General features: G+C 46.0%; 1 protein-coding gene across 1 annotated transcript in view; it reads right to left on the reverse strand.

Annotated features, from left to right (window-relative positions):
- IFNAR2 (interferon alpha and beta receptor subunit 2) overlaps positions 1 to 22,041 on the reverse strand; it is a 276,605-nt gene extending 254,564 nt beyond the window's left edge. The window contains exon 1 of the mRNA XM_085621382.1: positions 21,860 to 22,041. The gene's annotated coding sequence lies outside the window, so the exon portion shown is untranslated. The remainder of the gene's footprint in view (positions 1 to 21,859) is intronic.
- Between the last annotated feature and the right edge of the window lie 2,324 nt (positions 22,042 to 24,365).

Genomic DNA, 24,365 nt, shown 5'->3' on the forward strand with positions numbered 1-24,365 from the left:
AATTCAGGACACAAATTCAGGACAGGAGGTCAAAATTCAGGACAAAACTTCAGGACAGGAGGGGAGGAGCCAAGATGGCGACCGGAGCAGTCGCTTGAGCGCCCGGCTCCGTCGGCCCTTGGCCTCGGACTATCATCCTGATTCCTATCCTTGCCGATTTTCGAGGTGTAACGCGTGCGACGACGCGCTGACTGCGCCGCCGCTTTCCCGAAGTCTTAGCCCGCCCGGATGCCGGAGTTCTTGGTGCCTTTGTTCCCCGCACTGGACCCCTGCTCTACTGTGGCCTCGGCCGGCCCCCTGGAAGCGTCGCAGTCACCGGACCCGCTGGTGCAAATCTGAGCCCCGAGGTCCCGATCCCGCCTCACGCCACGGACGGTTGCCGGGGGAGCCGGGGGGGAGACGCCCGGACACCTCCTGCACCCTGCACCTGACGGGCTGGAGCTAGAGGGTAAGCCCCGGCGTGACGGGTCTCCTACCCCGCTCTGTGGACCACGCTGTGGAAGGCTGCAGACCCCCTTCTTCTATGGTCTAGTCGGCTGCAAGAGAGCCCGAGGGAGGGGAAGCGACTGTTGGCTTTCACCTGTTGCGGCGCAGACCTGTTGGGAATTGCCTCCTTGTCACGATCCCCCCCCTGGCCACGGTACCGTTCTGCGGTAAAACATGGCGCTGATTGCCTGCTCGCTGCTGGGGGGTGATGCTCCGGTCTCGCCCGCTGCCCGCTTCGCCCTCCCTCTACCAGACTCCAGCTCCCCAGTGCCGTCCCGGATTGCTGCCGCTGTGGGGGCGCAGCTTCCGCTGACATACGGCTCCGTTCTGGCAGCCCTGCGGGACTTTCGTCTGCAATTGTGTGTCGGCTTGCAAACGCTGAGTGAGCGGTTCGACTCTACACTGTCTGCTGCGGGTCGTGAGCGCCCCGTTTGTGATCAACAAGACGTGAGTCTGCCAGTGCTGTGGTCCTCCTGCGGGGAAGTAACGACTGGGTGTAGCGGTGCTCCACTGGTGTCTGCGTTTGGCTTTCCCGGCGCTCAGGATCAATCGCTCTCCTGCTCAATGGCGGATACTTTGTTTCCCCGGTCATTGCTGCCTGCTTTGTTGTTGCCTGCCTCACCGTGCCCGCAGGACCTTCCAGCTGAACTACACCTGACGACCTCGAGGAACCGTTCACGGTGGCCTACGGCTCCTTTTATGTGGAACTCATGTACTTTACAAGCCAGGTCTGGATTTTATATGGTGTGCAAGGGGACCTCAATAGATGATCGGCGGCCATTTTGTGACTCTACTTCTCCATCTTCTTCCAAGCGGCCATATTGTCTTTGTCTGTTCGGGATGCGGGGCATTCACGAGGGGGCGGGTCTAATCGTAAGCCCGCGATCGGGCCAGGGCTAGATTACTTTCTATCATCATAGTTTCACGGACGGGCTGGACTGGGACTGGAATTGTTTGCATATGTTGTGCGCACTCGTCGCGATCTGTCTGCCTTCATTTCCTTGTTGTTACATGCTATCTTCACACGACCGCCTTTGGGTGTAGTGGGGTTTCAGTGTGTGGAGGCTTGGTTGGCCGGTGGTGTCGGGCGCTCCGAGGATACGTGGGCTCCTCCCCGCCTCCTTTCTTCTTTCTTCTCTTAGTTTCTTTACTCTATTCCTACTTTCTCTCTCGTCTATATTTCGGGTTCATTGGGCGACAGGCACTATGCTGGGGGGGGGGCAGGCCATAGCCTCCGCATTGGTGTAGGGTGGGGGGGTAATTTACTGTTTCTTTTTAGTTCTATGGGCCTCTTTCTTTCATGTCTCTGCGCTATACTTGTTTCGATTCGGGGTCCGGGTGTGGGGTGGATTGAGTGGGGGCGGCTTTTAGGGGGTGCGTATTTACTACTGTGATGATCCTGTTATCTAACTGCATCGCCTTACTGTATGAGATTTTCTATGGCTGTTTTAATGATGCTGCTGCTCTCCAGTGTATGAAGCCGACTCGCGGACTCGAATCTCCTTGTTTCTATCCTTTACTGATTTCTTTCTCGATAAAAATTTTTTTTTTGAAAACCTTAAAATTAACCTTCACTTCTCCTTCCCCTGGTGTCAAGGATCCCTCCAGTGTATGAATCCTGAATCATTGCTAATCTTGACATTGACGCACAGGGGATGTACTGTTTGTCTCTGTGCTCAACCGTATTGTGGCCGGCCTGATGGTTGTAGGCCCGTATTTGTTCTTTTACTATGCACAAATAAAGGTTTTTAAAAAAAAAAAAAAAAAAAAAACTTCAGGACAATAGGTAAGTTTTACAGACCCATCAGAGGAGGTCTTGCAATAGTATATAAGTAAGCCCAGCCATATCCAAACATATTCAACCATTTGCAAACCTATCCATCATGTATCCTTCCATCTATCATTTCACTCATCCATCCCTTCATCCATCCTTTCACTCATCCATCCATTATCCATCCATCCACCCTTTCACCCTATCCATCCAGCCATTTACCCTTTCACCCGTCCAGCCATCATTTCACTTACTCATCCATCCACCCAGTCACTCATCCTTCCACCCATCCACCCTTTCAGTCATCCATCCATCCTCCCTTTCTCTCTCCATCGACCCTTTCACTTAGCCATCCTTCCATCCATCCACCCATCTACTCATCCACTCATGACTTCATCCATTGACCCTATCACTCATCCACCCTTTCTCTCATCCATTTATCCTTTCACTCCTTCACTCATCTATTCATCCTTTTGTCCACCTACCCTCCCTTTCACTCACTCATCCATCCTTACATCCACCCTTTCAATCATCCGTCCATCCATTCACCCTTGCACTTATCAATTAATCAATCCATTAATCATTTCACTCATCCATCCACCCACTCATCATCCACCTTTTCACTCATCCATCCTTTCACTCATCCATCCACCCTTTTACCCATCCAGCTACCCTTCCACCCATACATCCAGCTATTTACCTTTTCTCTCATCCATCCTTCCACTCACTCATCAATCCATCCATCCATCCATCCTCTCTCATTCTCCATCTATTCAATCTTTCATTCACCCATTCACCCTTTCACTAATTCATCCAGCCATCCCCCCATCCCTTCACTTACTCACTCGCCCACCTTTTCATATTAATTTTGAGCTGAGCCTTTTTGAGAAGAGGCCCATCAAGAACTTCACCCTCGCTGCAGGAGCCATTCCAGGACTGGGGCAGAAGCCACCCAGGGCGGAGACAGGATCCACCACAAGGGGGACAGGAGCCATCACAGGCAGGGGGGGGGGGGACAGGAGCCACCACATGGGGGGGACAGGAGCCATCACTGGGGGAGGGGGCAGGAGCCATCACAGGACGGGGTACAGGATCCACCAGGGTGGGCACAGGGGTGGGCATGCAGTATTCTAGTATCATCTTGGCCCCTCCAGGGTGGGGTAGGGCTCCTCACCCCCTCCTGGACAGGACATCGAGAAGACAGGCTCTCTGTCCAAAATGTTAGTTTTGTCATCCCCCACTGTGATGTACAGTACTTAAAGGAAATACTCCAAGAGAACTGATTTAACTGATTGTTCTCCATACTTGGTTAATCAGTGTGGGTGCGATTGTGCCATTTCTTTATTTTATTACATTATAGACTGCATGTTTGAAGAACCGAGGTTTGCTTACAATTTAGTAACAGTAATTAAGCTCTGTGAAGAGAAGCACGTGCTGCCTCGGTGTAATTGCAGAGAATTGAGGCATTCAGGGCTGTTTGCATCTGAATAGATGCCCCTGTGCCTGAAGCTGCAGCCCCTCCCTCTCAGTCACCTTCAAGCACCTCTTAACAGCTCATCAAGGGCTAAAGGTGTGAGGGTTGCCATCCCGCTGTGCCTCTCCAATGCTGCTGGGTATCTGAGCTTTGGTACAGCATCAGAGTCTGTTACACCCGACCTCAGCAGCATCGGAGTCAAGCAGGGAGGTGGGTGGAAGCTGTGCCGGCTTTAGGGTGGTGCGATCGGTGCCCGGTTAAAATTACGGACAAATGGCGTCCGTTAAAGAATCCTCCACGGACAACGGACAGACGGATGAAATTACGGACTGTCCGTGAAATTTACGGACGGTTGGTCACCCTAGCCTTCTCTCTTCATCGCCCCCTCAGATTATCTTTAAATCACCCTTCAGACTCTTCAAGTATCATGTTTTTACTGTCAACCCCGTACTCTTTAGAGCACCTTAAAGTTTGTCTCAATTTCTCTTACTTACCGCTTACCTCACCAGTGCCTTCTGACAATTGGCTGACCTTGAGTAAATGACTTGTAGTGTAATGTATTTTAGCAATGGAAACATTGCAGTTCAACCACAATCAACACCTTTATAGAAGCGCATTGGTTTTAGAGCAGTTCAGTTTTTGTTAAGATTCTGTTGCTTATACATTTTCTACACCTCTAATACATTGCAGTTGACTGTCTGAGCATTGTGTGGAAATCAGTTATTTGCAGTTCAACACCGATTTTACCTCCTCACCTGGTCTGTGATGTTTTTTCATAGCAACAATCAACATAAATACACTTCACACCATGCAACATAATTCTAATCAGCATCATTTTACTCAACGCCACACATTTCCATTCCACACCACATAATTTGACAACAAACCACAGAATTCAACTCAATAACACAATTACACATACATTCCATCCACAACACAGAATTCCACATCATGTCACAAAATTCAACAGCACACCACATAATTAAACTACACTATATACCACTCCAAAAAACAAAAACACCATTTCGCATAATTACACTCCATGTCACATAATTTCAACACACTCAATACCACATAATTACTATCCATATAATTACACTGCACACCATGCCACATATTTCCACTCCACAAATCCACTCCACACCACACAATTCCATGCCACACAATTCCACAACTAACAATTCCAATGCAACCCACATAATTCCACTCCACACCACATACATCCACTCCACTTCGTACCACATGGGTAAAAGACATTGCCATTTACAATATCTTTAACTCTCGCAAAAGCGAGACCCATTGGCTTTTCCAATGCTTGTTACCCATCATGATTCAGGACAGACATTTTGGGAAACATGACACACATACTGAGCGTTTATTAGCAGGAACTCTCACCTTTGACTTTCCTTAGCCAATAACTAATATCACAAACAAGCCAATTTTGTCCAGTCCCTTCCTGAAAAAGAATCTGAAAACACCAGAGTTCTCATTCACTGGTCTTTCTTACGCAAAAGCATGAAGTCTTTGTAAATGAGCTCCTGGGGCTGTGCTATGTAAAGGGTGCACTGCTCTGGTCTCTGTCCCAGCGCCTTTAACAGGGTGAACAAGGTGTAGACCTTGTCAGTGCGCCTCAAGGCAGCCGATAACTTGAGCCTGAGCCGTGGGCAGTGCACCAGTGGGAGGGGCTGTTTGAAGCAGTCGGCCTGTTTTTTAGGTTGAAGGCAGGAACATAACTTGCATTTAAAGAGGGAAAGAGTACTAGTTTTTTTAACCCACCCGGAATTGATCCATGCAGATCTACCCAAGAGCAATAGAAGGTCATGGTCTGAGATACTCTACTGAGGCAACCAGTAAGTGTTCTAATGGGTCCATATGAAAGAGATATCTGCGAAGACCATGGCAGCGCTATTATGCTATACACGAAAAAAGCCACGGGTCCGGATTAAGTGAAGGTTAGTATGTCATACAAGAGTGGGGGATTCCCTTTTCAGGACAGTTCCCCTCACACACCAGAGGTGTCATGCTTCATCATGGGGGTCCCTCCTCACACAAAAGACCTAGTCTTTGTGTGGGCTACAACCCCCTCTCTACGAGGGAGGAGCTCAGGGATGTTTTTTGTTAAATCAGGCAGGGTGTACAAAACTCCTATGTGAGCTGGTGTGTGTGTGTGTGTGTGTGAAAAAGAGAGTGCAGTGCTGTAATGTGTGAAGTTAAAACTGGCTACAGGGTTAGCTATATTGCAACTTTATTCAGCTACCCGGTGTCAGGATCAAAAACAGGGAGGTACTGACGACACAAGTGCCAACATTAGAGACACATGTGTAGCTAGACCAACATGTTTAGGCCAGGGCAGGACGTGCTCGGATGACGAGGATCCACACTTTTGTGGTTTTGGTGCACATACCACTTGGCTAAATACGCCTGGACAGATGTAGTGAACGGCGCAGCCCACTGCGGTTGTATGCAGTCCATACTGAACAGTCAAATCACTGGTTCAGTATCAAACTTATGATTTATTCATGTTTTTCACGTATTTTGCACTTCATATTTGCAGTAGCTGAACAAATTGACCCCGAAGAAGGCCGCGGCACTATTTTAGATCCTCCTGGCCGAAACATGTTGGTCTAGCTACACACGTGTCTCTAATGTTGGCACTTGTGTCATCAGCTCCTCACTGTTTTTAATCCTGACACCGGGTAGCTGAATAAAGTTGCAATATAGCTAACCCTATAGCCAGTTTTAACTTCCCACATTACAGCACTGCCCTCTCTTTTTCTCACTCACACACACCAGCTCACATAGCGGTTTAGTACACCCTGCCTGATTTAACAAAATACATCCCTGAGCTCCTCCCTCGTAGAGAGGGGGTTGTAGCCCACCAAAGACTAGGTCTTTTATGTGAGGAGGCACCCCCATGATGAAGCATGACACCTCTGGTGTGTGAGGGGAACCGTCCTGAAAAGGGAATCCCCCACTCTTGCATGACATACTAACCTCCACTTAATCCGGACCCGTGGCTTTTTTCGTGTATTGCAATAGTTAGTGGGGAGTTGGCTCACATAGGTCCTTAAAACTCCTCCAGCCCTCAAGTGTATTGATTATCCAGCGCTATTATGCTACCAGTGGGCAATGTATGGTGTCAGCCACGAACCCTAGAGGCACTGCTAAGTCACTATTGAATGATACACTGGGTTAACCCAGGACCAACAGTATAATCTACTACTAATAAATACGATTAAATAATATATCAAGTCTACTCATGTGCCCCAGAAGCACTAACCCAGATGCAATGTAAAGCCATGATAAAATACTATAAAGGCGCAGACAGGGTAAAATAGACATTAAGGTTGAGGGTCTCTGTTTGCTATGAGTGAAGCCTGAATTTGAGAACTAATCTTCTGACTGACCTCATTCTTTTGAGCGAATTTCTAACTTTTTTAGGATTCTCAAATGATCCGAGGAGAACTCCTGGGTCACTTTGACATTCACATGTTCTCGGGAGTGAAGAAAAGGTTATATATTATGAACATGCTTTCCACAGGAGTACTAATGAAATGTTTTCGGCATTCCTGGTTACTTATTACATGTGAAAGTATTTACATATGTGTAAATATATCGCAATAGTGCAAATGTCCATTAAAACCTCTGTTTTCATCAGAAGGCAACTATTTCACTCCATCGGGAGAAACCCCTCTCTTTCCCCCTACCCCTGTTTTGGGGTAGTTCTTCCTCCACATTTCCACCCAATACATGATTTACTTCAGATGTGAGTAAATCCCTTTACTTATAAATTTGAGCCAATGACATATGATATTTCTCTTGTAATGGTTGAGCAACAGCTTTCCAATTAAGAAAAATTCAAAGACTACCTGTCTACATGCCTGTTAAACGGACTTACAAACAAAATAACCGCCTATATCAGTCACCCCAGAAGCACATGGCTCCAGTACCTTACAGAATCGATAGGTCACACATAAAGGGCACTCTGAATTTCAGCCCTAACACATCCCATCACCTTGCCACCCACCCATCTCAAGGCTATCGGGCCCTATCAAAGGACCTTCAATGTGCTTAACAACCAGATGTGTGACCATTTGATTTTGCGAGTTAGCGTTTTTTTGGGACTCGCAAAATCAAATGTACTAACGTGTCTGGGACACATTTAACAATTCCCATATGGGTGGCAAATGGACCTGCCTCACCAATATTCATGAGGCAGGTAACAATTTGCCATTGGGAATGGCTACAATCACAGACAGGGATAATGGCCGGCTGGGGGTCAGGGGTCAGCAAACCACCATGTCTGTGATTGCTCTTTAAATAAAGATTTTTTTTCTTTGTAATGCAGCCCATTTTCCTTAAACCCTTCTATGCCGAGGACGTAATGGTTAAGTCCTCGGCAGCGGTGCTGCTGTGCCAAGGATGTAACCATTACGGCAGAAAGCACACTAGACCCCAGGGATTCTTTTCTTTTTTTTTTAAACTTAGGGTTGGGGGCTGCCCTAAATGGGCTTTATAATTCCCCCACCCCTTAAAAATTGGTAAGTTTTTCTCCCCTCCTGGGGTGCAGATGGAGGCAATAGCCCCCGAAAGCCCACTAGCCACCAGGGATATATATATATATATATTTTTTAATAAAAGAAGGGTGGGGGCTGCCCAAAATGGGCATGCCAATGCCCCCACCCCCAACACAAAAGGGACAGTCTTTCTGCCCCCCCCAAAGACGCAGATGGGGGTTATCACCCCTGAGGGGAAGGGGGGACTCCAGGGATTGTTTTTGTGCGAAAACATAGGGGTGGGGACTATCCTAAATGGGCATTATAATGCCCCCACCCCTCCCACAAATATTGGCACAGTCTTTGTCCCCCTAGGGCACAGATGTAGGCGATAGCTCCCAGATCTGCCCCCCGGGGGACTGAAAGCCCACTAGCAACAGGAATGGTTGTATTTTTTTTTTTTATAAAAGAGTAGTGGGGGCATTTTTATCGGGTGACCAAGGTGAAGGCTGGGTGGTAGGAAATTTGTGCTGGCACGGTGATCCCAGACAGAAATGTAAGGAAAATTTGATTTCTTTTTAGCTGAGGTTTGCAGAGGATTTTGGGTAGGAAAACGATAAGGGATCCACACATGCCTTACCTCTGTGGACTCCCCTGGATGTCTAGTTTTCAGAAATGTCTGGGTTTGGTAGGTTTCCCTAGATGGCCTCCTAGCCCAGGACCAAAAACGCAGGTGCCCCACTTTGCAAAACCAGGTCATTTTGGTATATATAATTTTGATGTCTCCACCATACGTTTTGGGCCCTTCCCTGTTGTGGATACTTGGCCCACCTACACAAGTGAGGTATCATTTTTATTGGGAGACCTGGGGGAATGCTGGGTTGTAGGAAATTGGTGTCTGCCTGGTGATCCCACAACTTTCCCACACATAAATGAGAGGAAAATGTGTTTTTTTAAAGCTAAATTTGAGGTTTCCAGGGGATTCTTGGTAAGAAATAATTGGGGGATCCATGAGAGCTACACCTCCCTGGACTCCCCTGGGTGTCTAGTTTTCAGAAATGTCTGGGTTTGGTAGGTTTCCTTAGATGGCCATCGAATCAGGGACCAAAAACTTGGGCGACTCCCTTGCGAAACCAGGTTGTTTCGTAAATAATTTTGATGGCTCCACAATAAGTTTTGGGCCATTTCCTGTTGCAGGCACTAGGCTTACCCACACACGTGAGGTACCATTTTTATCTGCAGGCTTGGGGGAATGCTGGGTGGGTGGAAGTGTGTGGCTTCCTGCAGATTCCAGAACTTTCCATCACAGAAATGAGGTTTTTTTGGACAAAGTTTGAGGTTTGCATGGGATTCTGGGTAACAGAAAGCCACACAAGTCACCCCATTCTGGTGTCCCTTGGGTGTCTAGTTTTCATAAATTATACAGGTTTGGTAAGTTTCCCTAGGTGCCGGATGAGCTAGGGTCCAAAATCCACAGCTAGGCACATTGCAAAAAAAAGGTCAGTTTTCACAGGAAAAATGTGATGTTTCCACGTTGTGTTTTGGGCCGTTTCCTGTCAAGGGCACTAGGCCTACCCACACAAGTGAGGTACCATTTTTATAGGGAGACTTTGAGGAGTGCTGGGTGGGCAGAAGTTTGTGGCTCCCTGCAGATTCCAGAACTTTCCATCACAGAAATGTGAGGAAAATCTGTTGTTCATTTTATTTTTTAGAAACGTTTGAGGTTTGCAAGGGATTCTGGATAACAGACCTGGTGAGAGCCACACAGGTCACCCCATACTGGATTCCTCTGGGTGTCTAGTTTTAAAAAATATACAGGTTTGCTAGGTTTCCCTAGGTGTCCACTGAGCTAGGCCCCAAAAGCCACAGTTGGGCACTTTGCGAAAAAAGGGAACGTTTTCATTGGAAAAATGTGATGTGTACACATTGCATTTTGGGTATTTTCCTGTCGCAGACACAAGGCCTACCCACACAAGTGAGGGACCATTTTTATCAAGAGACTTAGGGAAACACAGAATAGTAGAACAAGTGTTATTACCATTTGTCTTTCTATGCATTTCTGCCTTCCAAATGTAAGACAGTGTGCAAAAAAGAAGTAATTTTGAACAATACCCTCTAATGCATATGCTAATATGAGTACCCACAAATTCAGATGCACAAATAACCACTGCTTCTAAACTCCATATCTTGTTCCAATTTCAGAAATACATAGGTTTCCTTGTTACCGATTTTTCACTCTTTAGATTTTACCAAATTAATTGCTGTATACCTGGTACACAATGAAAAAACATTGCACGGTGCAACTCAGTTATTGGCTCTGGGTTCCTCAGGTTATTGGTGAACCTACAAGCCTCATACAACCCTACAACCAGAAGGGTCCTGCAGACATAACGGTATGTAGCTTTAAAAAAATCTACCATAGTTCGAAGAAGTTACAGGTGAAAATGTAGGCACAAATGGCTGTTTTTTTCAACTAAATTTCAAAATTCTTTTATTTCAATTGTTACTTTCCATAGGAAAACCTTGGAAAGCTCTACACAAATGACCCCTTGCTGAATTAAGAATCTTGTCTACGTTTCAGAAATGTATAGCTTTTTTGGATCCATTATTGGTTTCACACCCATTTCTACCACTAACTGGAAGGAGGTTGAAAGCACACAAAAAATAGGCTATGTCCCAGTAAAATGCCAAAATTGTGTAGAAAATGTTGGTTTTCTGACAAAGGTCTGCCTGTTCCTGAACGCTGTGAAGATGGCGATTTTAGCACAACAACCCCTTGCTACCGTTTGCAGGGAAGGAACCAGGTGCTTTCTTCTGCAGCACTTTTATCCCATTTCTCCAAAAGAAAAACAAATTTTGCTGTATTTTGCCTAATGTCTCATTCCCCTCCAGGGGAATCCAGAAACCCCCGATACCTTTAGAATACTCAGGATGTTCGAAGAAAAGGATGCAAATTTGCCATGGATACCTTATGTGGACAAAAAGTTATGGGGGCCTATGCGCGAACTACCCCAAATAGTCAAAAAGGGCGTAGCATGGGGGAAGCCTGTCATCGAAAGGGTTAAAGAAAACGGCTGCAATACAAACATACCAAGCACTGAAAATGCAATAGGTCTTGCCTTTGATTAAGTTAAAGCCATTCGCTTTGCTAATGGTATTGTATAGCAAAGCAAATGGCTTTAACTTAATGAAAGGCGAGACCTATGGCATTTTTAATGCTTGTTTCAAATATGGAATGGTCATTTGACACTGCGCTACCGAAGAGGCATTCCCTCTCTCCAACTGTCGAAACAGCTGCCAGGAAATGACGGCGTTGGCAGGGCCGGTGCCCTCCGTTCTCGCTCCGGACGGTGTAGGAGAGGACATAGATACCAAATGCAGCCCAGAGCTCCAGCCAGCAGCCCCACTGTGCTCAAACAAAGGTCAATGAAATCAGACTTTTTAAATCACATTCTGCTCTTCATTCCCAAATCCTGCTATTGGTCTTATTTTAGAAAGTGAACAGGACAAACATTTAATCATCTTACAGAAACCAAAGTCGGTCTAATTTTTTTATCAGTTTTATTTTTAGTTTATTAGACAAATTTCAGTTTCACTTATGCTCGCCAGGGGTGTAGTTTAGAAATGAAAACTCGGCACCGTTTCAACTTTCCTCCTGAACTTTGGTAAGGCTCTGACTTGTTGAAAATATGCGAAAAGTAACGCGTTATAAGGCATAACACTTCGTTTCAAGTTTTTTTTAATGCAAGTCTACTGACATTTTTAATGTAGGTCTACAGAATGTGAAACCGACATCTTTTTGGTCTCAAATTGTCTCCATTGCTGCCTAATATACCTGCCCTACACCCGTTACTGCGTATAAACAAATGAGATTAAACAAATCGATAACAGTAAAACAAAAAAGGCATATTTAGTATTAGAGATGTTATTTTGTCTCAAAACTGGGCGTGTGCAGACGAGTGCGGACGCACTTCAACTCAAGTTAGCTGGCAATTTCTCTGCGGATGACAGGCATACAAACACCATTTAGGAATCCGCTGCGGTATTACAATTGTAAAAATACATGTACAATGCAGTTTAAAATGGTATAGGCAAATGAATCAATAATTCAGTATTTCACGATGGTTGTCATCTGTCATCAATGTAGCTCCCTGCCCTGCTTCGACACAGACCTGTCTGCAGAAGTAACTCGTTTTACCAATGGACTTGCACCCAGACCATTGCCAAATTCTCATTAAGGAAGGTTATTTGCTTGACCTGGTTTTTAATTACTCAGAATGAACTAATGACCCCAAACATCTTTCTGATTGCAGTACCTGCGTATTCTCTCGCCGAGTCAGTCTGCTCTTGCCTTTAAGAGATTATCAAAGTTAGGCCGTCGCTTCTCTCTCACCTATACTGTCTAGAGGTGGGCGAGCCAACAAATTTACAGGAAGAGGTGAGCCAAAGCCGAACTAAGAGTCTGGCTCGGATCTTAGAGCCCGTGAACGAGCCGAGCCATGAAAGTCTCTTAATTGTTTTTTTTTTTTAAGTATGTGATAACCAAAAAAAGGTTTTGGTGAAAGAAAATATTTTCCTAAAAATCAGACAGTTTAAGAGACGGAAGGTGCTTTTTATTCAGGTTTTCTGTTTTCAGTTTGTACATATCCGGCACTACCTGCCCTTTTTCTTTGTTTCCTATGTTTTGATTGCTCTAAAACAAATGTAACATGTTAGTTAACCTGTAACTCTGATCCTCATGGAAAGCGCTCTGATACCTCCGGGTCTAGCAGGCGCTATATAAAACTCAAATAAATAAATAAATATCTATTTGTCTTTTCTAATGCTAAGGCTTTGTTTCTACCTGCGTATGCATTTTCCTACAGTTTTTATATAGCACGATCTCGACTCCAAGCACCAGTTCCATTACCAAAGGTCACCGTTCAATGTTTGTAGGAACGGGGAGATTAACTGATTTGCCACAAATCACAGAAGCAGATGCCAAGACTCAAAACACGGTTCCTTAGTACCAAAGCCAACAGCTCCGGCAGTAAGGCCACATCCAGAGTACAGGAAGGTAGGCGGGCAAACGTCACTTGCAAGCTTGGCTCGTTATGGGCTTATGGTTCCAACCAAGGGCGCAACTGGACCCGAACTTCAGGGGGTGTAAGACTCCCAGCCAGGGCTGGCCCTAACACTGGTTGCGCACGGTGCAACAGTCTATTTTGGCGCCCTTTCCCCATTTCCACCTTCTCCATGAATTCCCTCACTACCACTCATCAACAATGCACCTCATTTCTCTATTGCCCCTTTCTGACAAACATTTAATTTGTTTTATAGGGCTACCCGTAGTTTACTCACACTCAGTTCTGTGATCTGCATGGTACACGTTCCTTGCAGCAGGCGCATTAACCCTCAGTGCTGTGTGGGTGACAGGAGTGTCCATGTGAGTGCACGGTGAGTGATGCAACAGTGTGCGAGTAGGGTGAGAGGAGTGACTGCAGGGTGAGTGAGGTGACCATATTAATTTGCAGAGTGGGATGAATTAATGTATGGTAAGTGATGGGCTTGTTTGAGTGAGATTGCAGAGTGAGCAGGGAATTGGACAGGCGAGAAGTATCACATGAGTGCTGGGTGAGTAATGTGTTTGTGTGACTGCAGGGTGAGGTACAGGGTGAACAGCGCAAGTGCATTGTGAGTACAGGGTGATCACTGTGATTGCAGAGTGAGCATGTGGTCATGTGACCGCAGTGTCAGTGGAGGGAGATCGGTGTGAGTTCATGGCAAGTGGAATAAGTTCAGTGTGGTCACTGTGAGTGCAGGGTGAGCAGGTGAATGGTGTGAGTGCATGGTGATTAGTGTGAGTACATTGTGATCGCTGTGAGTGCAGCGTGAGTGTAAAAGTGAAGTTGTCTGAATGCAGGGTGTATTCCAAGACATTTGAAGTAAAAAAGCATGTTATTGAGGGCTGGCGAAGGGTTTCAGATACAAGTTAAACTATTGCTATTGTGGCATTATTCAGGGTCCAGGGATCAAGGGTGGAGGAAATAAATATTGTGCTCATCCTGCAACACACTTCCAGTCTTATGATTAGGGTTGCCAGCTCATTATACTGATGTCCCAGACGGTACAAATATAAGAAGTCACCTATCGCCTGTTTTCAGCACTTATCTGTGGATACATGGAACAGCAAATATAAATAGAAAGCATTTTTAATTGTGTTTTAGGACTGCCTGAATGATCCATGACTGATTATTAAAGAGACAATAGACAGAAAAGTCACATTACAAATGAATACATACTATTTTATTTATAACCCTATTTAGTGTCAAGGCGAGGTCTTTGCAGGCTCTTCAAAAAACAAATGGCTGGAATTTCTCTTTTGATAACCCTATTTATATTCCTTTTCATCAAATGCATTCTCACATGACGGAAATGCATTCTCACTCTACAGCAGTAAAAGTATAAATGTAAGGAATAGCCAGAGTGGAGACCCAGGGGATACTGGAACCAGAAAATAAAGCCTTGTTAACCAGTTCACAAAGACATATAAATATGCAAATGATCTTTAAAGACCGGAGAAAAACTCGGGTTGCCGGAGATAAGACTCCAGACACTGCTCAGCCGAGCCCACAGCAGCTCGGGCTGCAGCAGCCCAGGCAGAGACACATGTCGGGGGGCGGAGTGAAGCCCTTTCAGCTCTATGGGCGTTGGGCGCCTGGTTCCAATTGTATCTTGAGCGGAACTGAGCCAGGATTGAGACTGGCTCGAGCTTTCAGTGTCTCACCCACCTCTAATCAGTGCATTAGATGGGCTGCTCCTCACCGGTATGGGCACTTCCTAGTGTTCTACCTTCGGGTACCTGAACTTCTGAAGTGCTAGGAGAGTACCGGTACTCCTACTGGCAGCTGGGCAGGGCTGGCATTGGGCATGGACGAGCTAGGCCCAGGCTCCGCGTGCCAATATTCAGAGGAGCGCAGCAGGGAGCAGCCTAACAATGTTATGCAAACAGCAGCTCAACCATCCCACTTGGTCTCAATCGGGTCTTGTTAAAGACTTCGTAATCAGCCCTTAATGTACCTCAGCGTAATGGTTAGCAGCCCATCAACCCCCTGCACTCCTCTTATCTCCCTCACACCTCCTGCCGTCACACAGCTAAACCACACGCCCCATAACAAACACCAAAGTTTCTTTTCGCCCAGGGAGCTGTCCCCGAGAATCTGATTTAAGGCAGGCCCCGCAGGTAGCTCAAGCTCTGAGGTATGGATTGAGCACCTCAGGGACTGCAGCAAATAAGGCTTTCAGAGTGGCACATGCCCATGCACCACTCTGACAATTGATAGCCAGTTAATTCCAGCACTAGGTTGCTGCTGCAGCCTTACACTTTAACTGACATCGCAACTGAAATGATATGTGGCCTGACATCTAGATATTCAGACATTGGCGCTGTCAGTTAGATTGTAAGGCTGGAGCCGCAACCTGGCGCTGTAATACTGCCAGAGTGCCTTGTGCCCATCGTCCATGTTCAGCTCATGTGTACAGGGCATAATTGGTACTTTTTTGCAGTTTTATATAGTGCAAACTGAACCCAAGGACATTAAAGCACTTTTCATGAGAAGCACAAGTTCTACATGAAAGCATACTTTTTTGTTTTATGGTACGGGGAGGTCAAATCCCAGCGTCAACATCCTTCATGTAATCTTCCCATGGAATAAAAACTAAAATATATGCTTTCGTATAAAACTTTGCTTCTCATGTAAAGCACTTCAATGACTTCTGGCCAAGTTCACACTATATAAAGCTGCAAAAAAGTAGCAGTTACGCCTTGTACATATGAACCAAACTTGGCCAAGGGGAGTTAGGTACATTTAATTACGTTTTTGACTGACAACGGTTTGTCGATTGTCACCATAGCCGGTAGGTTGGCAGGCGTGGTGTTTTACGGGAAGCTGTTGTGGAGGTACAAACCATTGGTGGGAGAACTGCGAAGGTAGACTTTGTAGAGTTGGGCAAGGGAGCAGGGCAATGCCTGATCAAGCTGGATATTTTGAAGCAGGTTATACTCATGCTGCGGAGCATTTGTACGGATGATTTAGAGAGAGACTCTGTTTTTCCAGTGGTTATTGTATGGCTCTTTTTGGGGCTTTCCTGGTAAGGGAGGTCGTTGGTTCTGAGGCCATGTTGGGGGTTCGTTGGCAAGATGTGTGGATGCTTCCTGGGGAAGGTACAAGTGTGGCTTCCCAAGTCTAGATGGATCAGTCGGGCAGGGGCACCTGTATTAAGTTGAGGGCTTACCCAGAAGCACTGGTTTGCCCCACTGAATGGTGGTTGGCATTGTGTAGGCACAGGGTGGGAGTTGGGGAGGTTTTACCGCATGCTGACAGGGCCCAGTTTATGGTGTGGCAGGTTTTGGGAGTGTTGAGGAAGGCTTTGGCGGCATTGGGATACCGGGTTCAGGATTTTGGTATGCATTCCTTTCAGATTGGTATGGCACCAGAAGCTGAGAGCAGGGCGGTGGACGGGCCAGTAATTAGACATGTTGGGAGATGGCGGTCGGATTTTTATTAGCGCTATTTGCGATTGGGATGGGTTTTCCACAATTTTTATTAATGTCATTGTTTTTCATCCTAGGTTGCATTGCGGGCCCGGGGAGAGGGCAGATATAGATATGGATATGTGGGCAGCCCGGCATGCTTAAACCAGGAGAGGTGGAAAACAGCTTTAATTTTTTGAAACACAGTGGTGCAGCTAAAATGGTTAAGAAAGGGGGGCTTGCATGAGTTATTACCCAAGCTGAATTTGTTGGCCAGGGGAAGCCCCTGCCCAGACGTGCTGATCCTGCATGTAGGCAAAAAAGATGTAGCGCATATGAAAGGACTGGTGCTTGTGAAATTCATTTAAGCGGACTTGCTGGAGATCAGAAGTTTATGGTCTGGTACTACCATAGTGTGGACTGAGTTCATGCTGCGGAGAGCCTAGCGGGGGAAACTAAACCTGGGGCTATTAACAAGGCAAGTCGGACTGGGAACAGGGATCTCAAGAGGTTTTGCAAGACAGAAGGGCTGGTTTTTCTCGATAATGGCGATATCAAATATGAAACAGAGGAGTTTCTCCGTGTTGATGGGGGTGCATCAGTCGATCTATGGGGATGAGTTGTACTTGATGCAGGTGAGAAACCTGTTGGCAGGAATGATCCATCTGCCCATGGGGGATGTAGATTTCTTTCTAAATCAACAAGCATTGGCATAGCCAATAGGTCTCGCCTTTGGGACCTTATAAGTATTTAGTTATGTAGCAGGTCCCAAAGGCGAGATCTATTGGCTATGCCAATGCTTGTTTAAAAGAGGCCTCTCTTCGTCCTTAGGAGCAGTGATTGACAGCCCTTCTCATCATAGCCTAATTGCACCTTCCACCAGCTGTCTGAAATTACAGACATCAACAAAATATTCACTAGCCTTCGGGTGGCATGAAAAACTATTTGGCCAAGAATGCTCAGATCATCACATCATGAGCACGAATTACAGTGGATTCAGAGAGCACTGACCTTTTAAAACCCGAGTCATTGGAGAGAACGTTGTCACCGCCCGAACAACAGAGAAGATTTGAGACCAAAGGACCGGCATTGGAGTTTTTCTGAAAAGAGGAGCCAGGTCGAGGAACACAAACCATGAGACTCAGACCTGGTACAGACAGCCGATCGTGAAGAGGAGAGAAGACCGAGGAAGAGAGCAACGCTGTGAATTGACCTGCCATGTAGACACCTTAGGGGCTTCCTGGGTGAAAAAAACTCAGATGACTGAGAAGTCTGATGGGGGCGGGGGGAACAGGGTTATACACAGCCATTTCTATTTTGGTAAAAGCCTATTGTTTTGATATCAGTTCCTTTCCCCCACTCCTTTTCCTTAATTAATAAGAAGAAGAACAAGCATTGGCATAGAGTGTGCAAGCAAAAAGGATACGGAGAGGGAGGAGCGAGTGAGTGGCCGTACTTCATAAAAAACATGAAGCGCGGTGCCGTGAAGCGGAGAGGTTGTGAGAGAGGGGGGAGCAGGAGGTGAGCCCGCGAGTGGTGCGCGCACGCTTGGGAGAGCAATCTTCACTTTTCAAGCACTGCACTCGTGCTTGTGGCGCGGCACTGCTCGCTCCCGCAAGGTGGATGCCGCCACAAGCACGAGTGCAGTGCTTGAAAAGTGAAGACAGATGGCTAAAGGTCCTCCCAGGGAAGCGTATGCGCGCTGCCTAAGCAAGACCTAAAAAGGGGGAGGAGAGGGAAAGAAAATATATTTTTTTTTCTGGTGGCAGATGGGTACACAAGTTGAAAGTTATTTCAAGAAATGTTGGCCATGTTCAGATCCACTCGAGGATGCGGGGGTGGGGGGCAGTTTCCGAATGTGAATAAGATGGCAACAAAAGTGTATGCACGGAGTTTGAGTGAGGAGATTTGTGAAGAGTTACTTAGGGAAGGGGAGGACAATGGATAGTTTTTAAGATGTATAGTGAGGCTGGATTTTGATGGTTAGTATGTAAGGCGTAGAGCCATGGTTTTATGTATAAAGCTTGTACACTTGTTTCATCAAAGGGGCCCTTCACACTATCAGGGTGCAGGTTGTTCTTGGATGCGCCATCCTGCCCGAATCAGCAACGTCTAGTGAGTACTATTTCGCAAAGAAATTTTGCCAGATTGCTAAATCTGCTACTTTCCTTTTCGCCTATGCCTTTTTGGGCTATGAGCCCTTCATGCCCCACTCCTGTGACTGTCTCTTCCTGTCCCAAGATTACCTTCCTTAGTGCTCTTGGCTCCACGTTTATGTTGCTCTTGCAGTGTGTGACATTCATATTTCTAGCACTGACTGGTCAAGAACTTTCATGACTTAACTCCGCACGATACCCCTTTTCCATTTCACTAAGATTTTCCATGTCATCCCGATCTCTGATCCCTTGCCTTATACAGGAGCCCCGTTCCCTCTATCCACCACTCATAGAACTTGGGAGGCCCTCTCCAACCATCCCAATACCCCAGTCTTAGAATCAGTCCGCTCTGTCTTTGTAGACCAGCCCTCCTGGCCCCCACCCTGCCGGTTTGTGCTCCTTGTAGTCACATTACAGAAAGACCATTCTCTCTCTCCCACTGTTTTACTAGACCCTCTCCAGCGTGCCTCGGTTTCAGCTCCGTGTCCCACCGCCAATGCCTTTACTGATGCCAGTGCTGCTGGAATGGCCACTTGCAATCCTGCCCTGCCCAGTGCGGCTCGGCTTTGGCTCCAACATTCACAGACATCCCTTGTCCTCTGTTGTGCAAATAGCCAGTACCCTCAGTCCTCGATACTGCTGACTCCTACCATTTCACTACTGCTGCCAATCCCTCAATGGTTCCTGTCGATCTTAACCTCTTGCCGTGACTTTTTTCAGACTTCAATTATTTTTCTGCTACAACTGTGTGTGGGCGGAGGATGTGGCATAAGGGCCAGAGCTGCCGACCATGGAACACTGGAACCGGGCTCGAGTCTTGGCATCGGCTCAACATCCTGTGATTCTGGGCAAATCATTAAATGTCCCCGTGCCTACAAAACTTGAATGTGTAAATATACATAGAAAAGTAAACAATATACACATATGGTTAGTTATTAAGGTTAGTAAAATAGATCGTTATATACTTTTCCTCAAAATATTGTGGCAGTCAATATTTTGGTCAAGGCTCTTTTGAAGGTTCAAATTAAAATGTGGATATTCTGGCACAAAACTAATTTTATCATCTTGCAATGACTGCATATATCCGACTAGTAAGACTGGTGGCTGGACCAGCACAACACAGCATCTTACATCACATCTCTAGGAACAGTAAGATGGTGGGCACTTTGCTGAGCTGGTGGAGACCAGGATGCAAATAAGGGTGGAGAAAACAAGGCTGAGCTGCTGTAGTCGATCTATTGACCAAGAAGAGGTGGAAAGCCTATGTGAAACGAAGGAGGGGAGGGTTGGAGAAGTTGACACAAGAGCAGAAGGAAGTGTTTTGTAGTAGAGTTGAAAGAGAAGCTTGGAAGAGGAACCTTTGGCGAGTGTAGAGAAGGAGGCACGGAATTAGTGGTATGAGGGGAGAAGAAAGCAGCCAGGGGCCATGGAGTCTGTGGTGAGGCAGTGAAGGAGAAGGATGCATCATGGAAGCAGACGTGGTCAGGGAACAGATAGGGCAAAGCTTGGCACCTATAGAATGACAATCGAGAAGGGGGCACGGAGACGCTGGCAGAGGAGAGGGGGACAAAGCCTATATTGTGAGACTCGAAGGAAAGGACACTAGAGCTTACGGTGGAAGTGGTATATGAGAGGAAAGGAAGCAGGCTTGGAGCTCATGGCATGAGAACAGTGCATGAGGTCATGAGCTTGCATGGCTCTCACTGCTGCAGTACGGGGGTGAAAAAGGTGAGGGAAGGCTGCAGTAGACAAATAATGTGTGTATGTCCTATCATATAATTTATTTAGACTGTAGAAGGACAAGTGCATTTCTATAGCATGTTTTCATTGGACAACTAAACGTGTTAAGGAATTCCACAATCCTGTCCAAAGTAGTGTATTTCACACTTCAAAAGAAAGGCCCCTTGCCCGTAAACATTCTCACAGAAGCGACTGCCTCTCGCTGACCACATCTGATTCCGATAAGTAAGAAGTACAGGGTGAAAATGGGTCACCTAGACACCACTTGAAATACAAATAAATACAGTGCAGTAACACCACTGTTCAAGGTGCTATAAAGGAGCTTGGAACATAGATCACGTTCAGAGTTATGCACTCGAGAACTGGGACAGAGGTGTCCCACCTAGGACAATAGTTTCGAGGTATGCTGCCTATTTGACAAGAACATATTCTCCTTTTCAACTAAAAAGGGCAACCTGCATGTGACCTTTTTAACTCTAAGATCCATAATGTGTTGATGTCATGGTCCTGGTGTTGCTGGTTTGGTAGCGGCTAAGGCAACACAATTATTTTTTTAAAGTTTTATTCTTAGAATAAAAAAAAAGTACAGCTTGTTGAGACAGGACATAGGTGGGGTCACTTCTGGTCCTATAAAGCTCTCCCTCCAATAAAACTCTGCAGGCTTATACTTCTAAATTCTTGCACAAACTAGAAACGTCGTAGCATAAAAGTTACACACAACACATGTCCATTTCTAAACATGAAACACAACAGCTTATTTTTATGAAAGCGAATGCATTTACCCTAGGCTACAAATGTTCTAGGAAGTCCTTTCAATACGAACAGTCTTTCTGCCGAGCTCTCCGTTTACCACAATCTCTGTTTTTACTTGCTGTTCACAAGTATTAACTTAATCCTACGCCATCATCTGTCCATGCAAGACTACAATGTTGGGTCACACTTAGTAAGAGCTGGGATTAATGAAATATTGGAATGCTTTATTCTTGGAAGCAAAGTACCACGATTAATGAGTGCCAGGAGCGGCCAAGCCTCTCTTTCAGTAAACTCGTCAGATTTCGACTTCCAAATTTGGCCATGAATCGGAAGAAAACCATTGCCCAACATTGTTAGCCTAACGGTACGCCTTATTAGCCGTATCCGCGTGTCCAGATAACGGGCTCTTCTCGTACTGCCTACATTCAACACCCCCCGATGCATGCGCGAGATTCCGGAAGTACCCCTTACCTCCAGTCCATGGACAGATGGTAAACGTACGACGAAGTCGGACCTGCTTTCTCCTAAAATAATTTTCAATACGGGAATGAAAACAGAAAGCTGACTTCACACTAATTGACAGGCAGAGGGGCGGTCCCCTGAGAGAGCCTAGGGCGGTGCTTCCCAGTAAACCTGTACATCGTTACAAACATGACCCGCCCCTAAAAAGAGACCCGCCCATTCCTGACGAGACTCCGCCCACAGTATTACACCGGAAAAGAGTGCCGAGTGCCCCGGAAAGCGTTCTCCGCTCCAGCTTTACGAGTCGGCACTGTTTTATTTCGATGGTTGTACCCATGTTATATTTCTGTTGGTACAAATGTTAGCAAAATCATCAAAAGCTGGTATTTTTCTTCTTATTGGTGCATACCTAAATTAGCAACTATTGGCAGAAAACGCTTTAAAATGTCCTAGAGCTGTTGTAATGATTTATAACTAAAGGAAAGGAAGTCAGCAGATTTATGTAAAAACCAATCATTGGCAAAGCACTAGGTGTCACTTGTGCAAAAGCCTTTGGCTTTGTCAATGTATTTTAGCAATGTTGTACATCAGCGTTGTTGTGCAGGATGGCTAAAGAAGTTAGAAAAATAAAGCACAATGACATGGCCAGCGCCCTACTTTCTGATATACTGTGCACAGCCATACTGCTGTACATTCTTCCCGTGACACTTTTCTTTTGGTTTTCAAAAAAGTCTTTAGAATTGTTTTTCTTGACATGAGATTTATTTTAGCCTCTGAGGGACATTGTTGCTTATTTTGCTTTGTGGCTATGCCCATACCTTGATTATTTTGGGATCACATATGAGTACATTGTTTTAGTGCAGTCGCGGCCTGGATGGCTTACGGGGGGCGGGACGGTGTAGGAGGGTCGGGCGAGTGGTCGCGAGGGAAGGGGGATCGCACAGGGAGGGGGTGTTAAATAATAAATGAAATAAAAATGAAACATACTTTTTCCGGGTTCCGCATATTCACTGCTCGGTCTGCTCCTGCTTCCCTGCCTCCGCAGGAACAGGTAGCAGGCAGCCTCCCTCCCCTAAACCAATCACAATGCTGCTAAGCCAATCTCAACGCTGCAATGGCAGCGTTGTGTTTGGTTGGGACGCAGACTACACAGGTGTCTATGGGGAGGCCATTTTCTCAACATGGAGAAAAGAGAGAGTGCGCATGACTGGTTTAGTCGGCCCCAGAGGGCCAACCAAATAGACAGGGCCCGCAGCATTGGGCAAGCCACACCTCCCTTCCCTCGAGCAGACCCAACCAACCAAACCCTTCTGCTTTCTGGCAGTGCGAGAAGCAGAAACATAAAATGATATTTATTATACCATATATATTTTTTTTAACTCTTTTCATTGATGACAAAAGAGCAGCATTACTAACATCATGGCATTTGCTCATTCCATTACTCACGACATTAAAGTACATTATTAGATTTTTCTTAAAATGAAAATGTTTTTTGTAGACCACCTTACAACCAACACAGGAGTCTCTCATTCTTCATGCATGGGGGAAGGGGGAAAAGAGGGCGGAGTGCAAATGTTACCCCATGCACATTCCATTTGCCCCAAATCTGTGTCCATTTCTTCAACCATCCAGAGCTGTATACAGAGTTTTTTCCCCTAACATGCACCAATCCATTTCATTTTCCATGCATTTACTGTTGGTGTCTCCTTTGCCCACCACATTCTTGCAATATTTCTTTTGGTGACAATGAGACCCAGAGATGCCCATGTTTTTTCTTTACCATTTTAGTCCGTAGGTTCCCAAATATTCGGCAAACATCTTTTGACCACTAGATCCAGACTTATTCCCAATGCCTCTGTGATACTTTGGAGCACTCCTATCCAGTATTCTTTGATCTGTCTACACTCCCATATTATATGTATAAATGTGCCCTCTGCCCCAGACCACCGCACACAACTTGGGCCTTCTCTACAGCCCATCTTGACCAATGCCGAACCTGAAAGGTATATTCTGTGTAATATCTTTAGCTGGACGAGTTTGAGCCTGGAAGAAATTGCCACCTCCTTGGGGGAGGCCAGTTCGTCCTGCCATTCATCGTCCTCCAGTTCTAGTATCTCAGTTTCCCACTTCCTACGGAGTTATATGATGGGGTCAGGTGTATGGTTAATTAACTTTTGGTATGTCAGGGAGATTGCTTTTCTATGCATATATTCATTGAGAATTTTTTCTTCCAGCGGAGAAGACTCCGGAGGTATAACTCCCTTTGGGATATGTGCTTGCAGGGCGTGTCGCACTTGTAAATATCTGAACCGTTCTGTGTTGGATAATTCAAATTCTTGCTGCAATTGCGAGAAAGGGATTATTTCCCCTCCTTTCCACAGGTCCCCCACCTGAGATATTCCTATTATGTCCCATTTATCAAAGCCCTTTGTGTTTATCAGTGTACCCAGTTGTTCCGAATCCCACAGCGTGTGGCTTGTGTGATCTTTTTGTCCATCCCATGCTCCTATTGTCC

The sequence above is a fragment of the Triturus cristatus genome, chromosome 8 (assembly GCF_964204655.1).
Source record: "Triturus cristatus chromosome 8, aTriCri1.1, whole genome shotgun sequence".
In the NCBI taxonomy this organism is placed as follows: domain Eukaryota; kingdom Metazoa; phylum Chordata; class Amphibia; order Caudata; family Salamandridae; genus Triturus; species Triturus cristatus.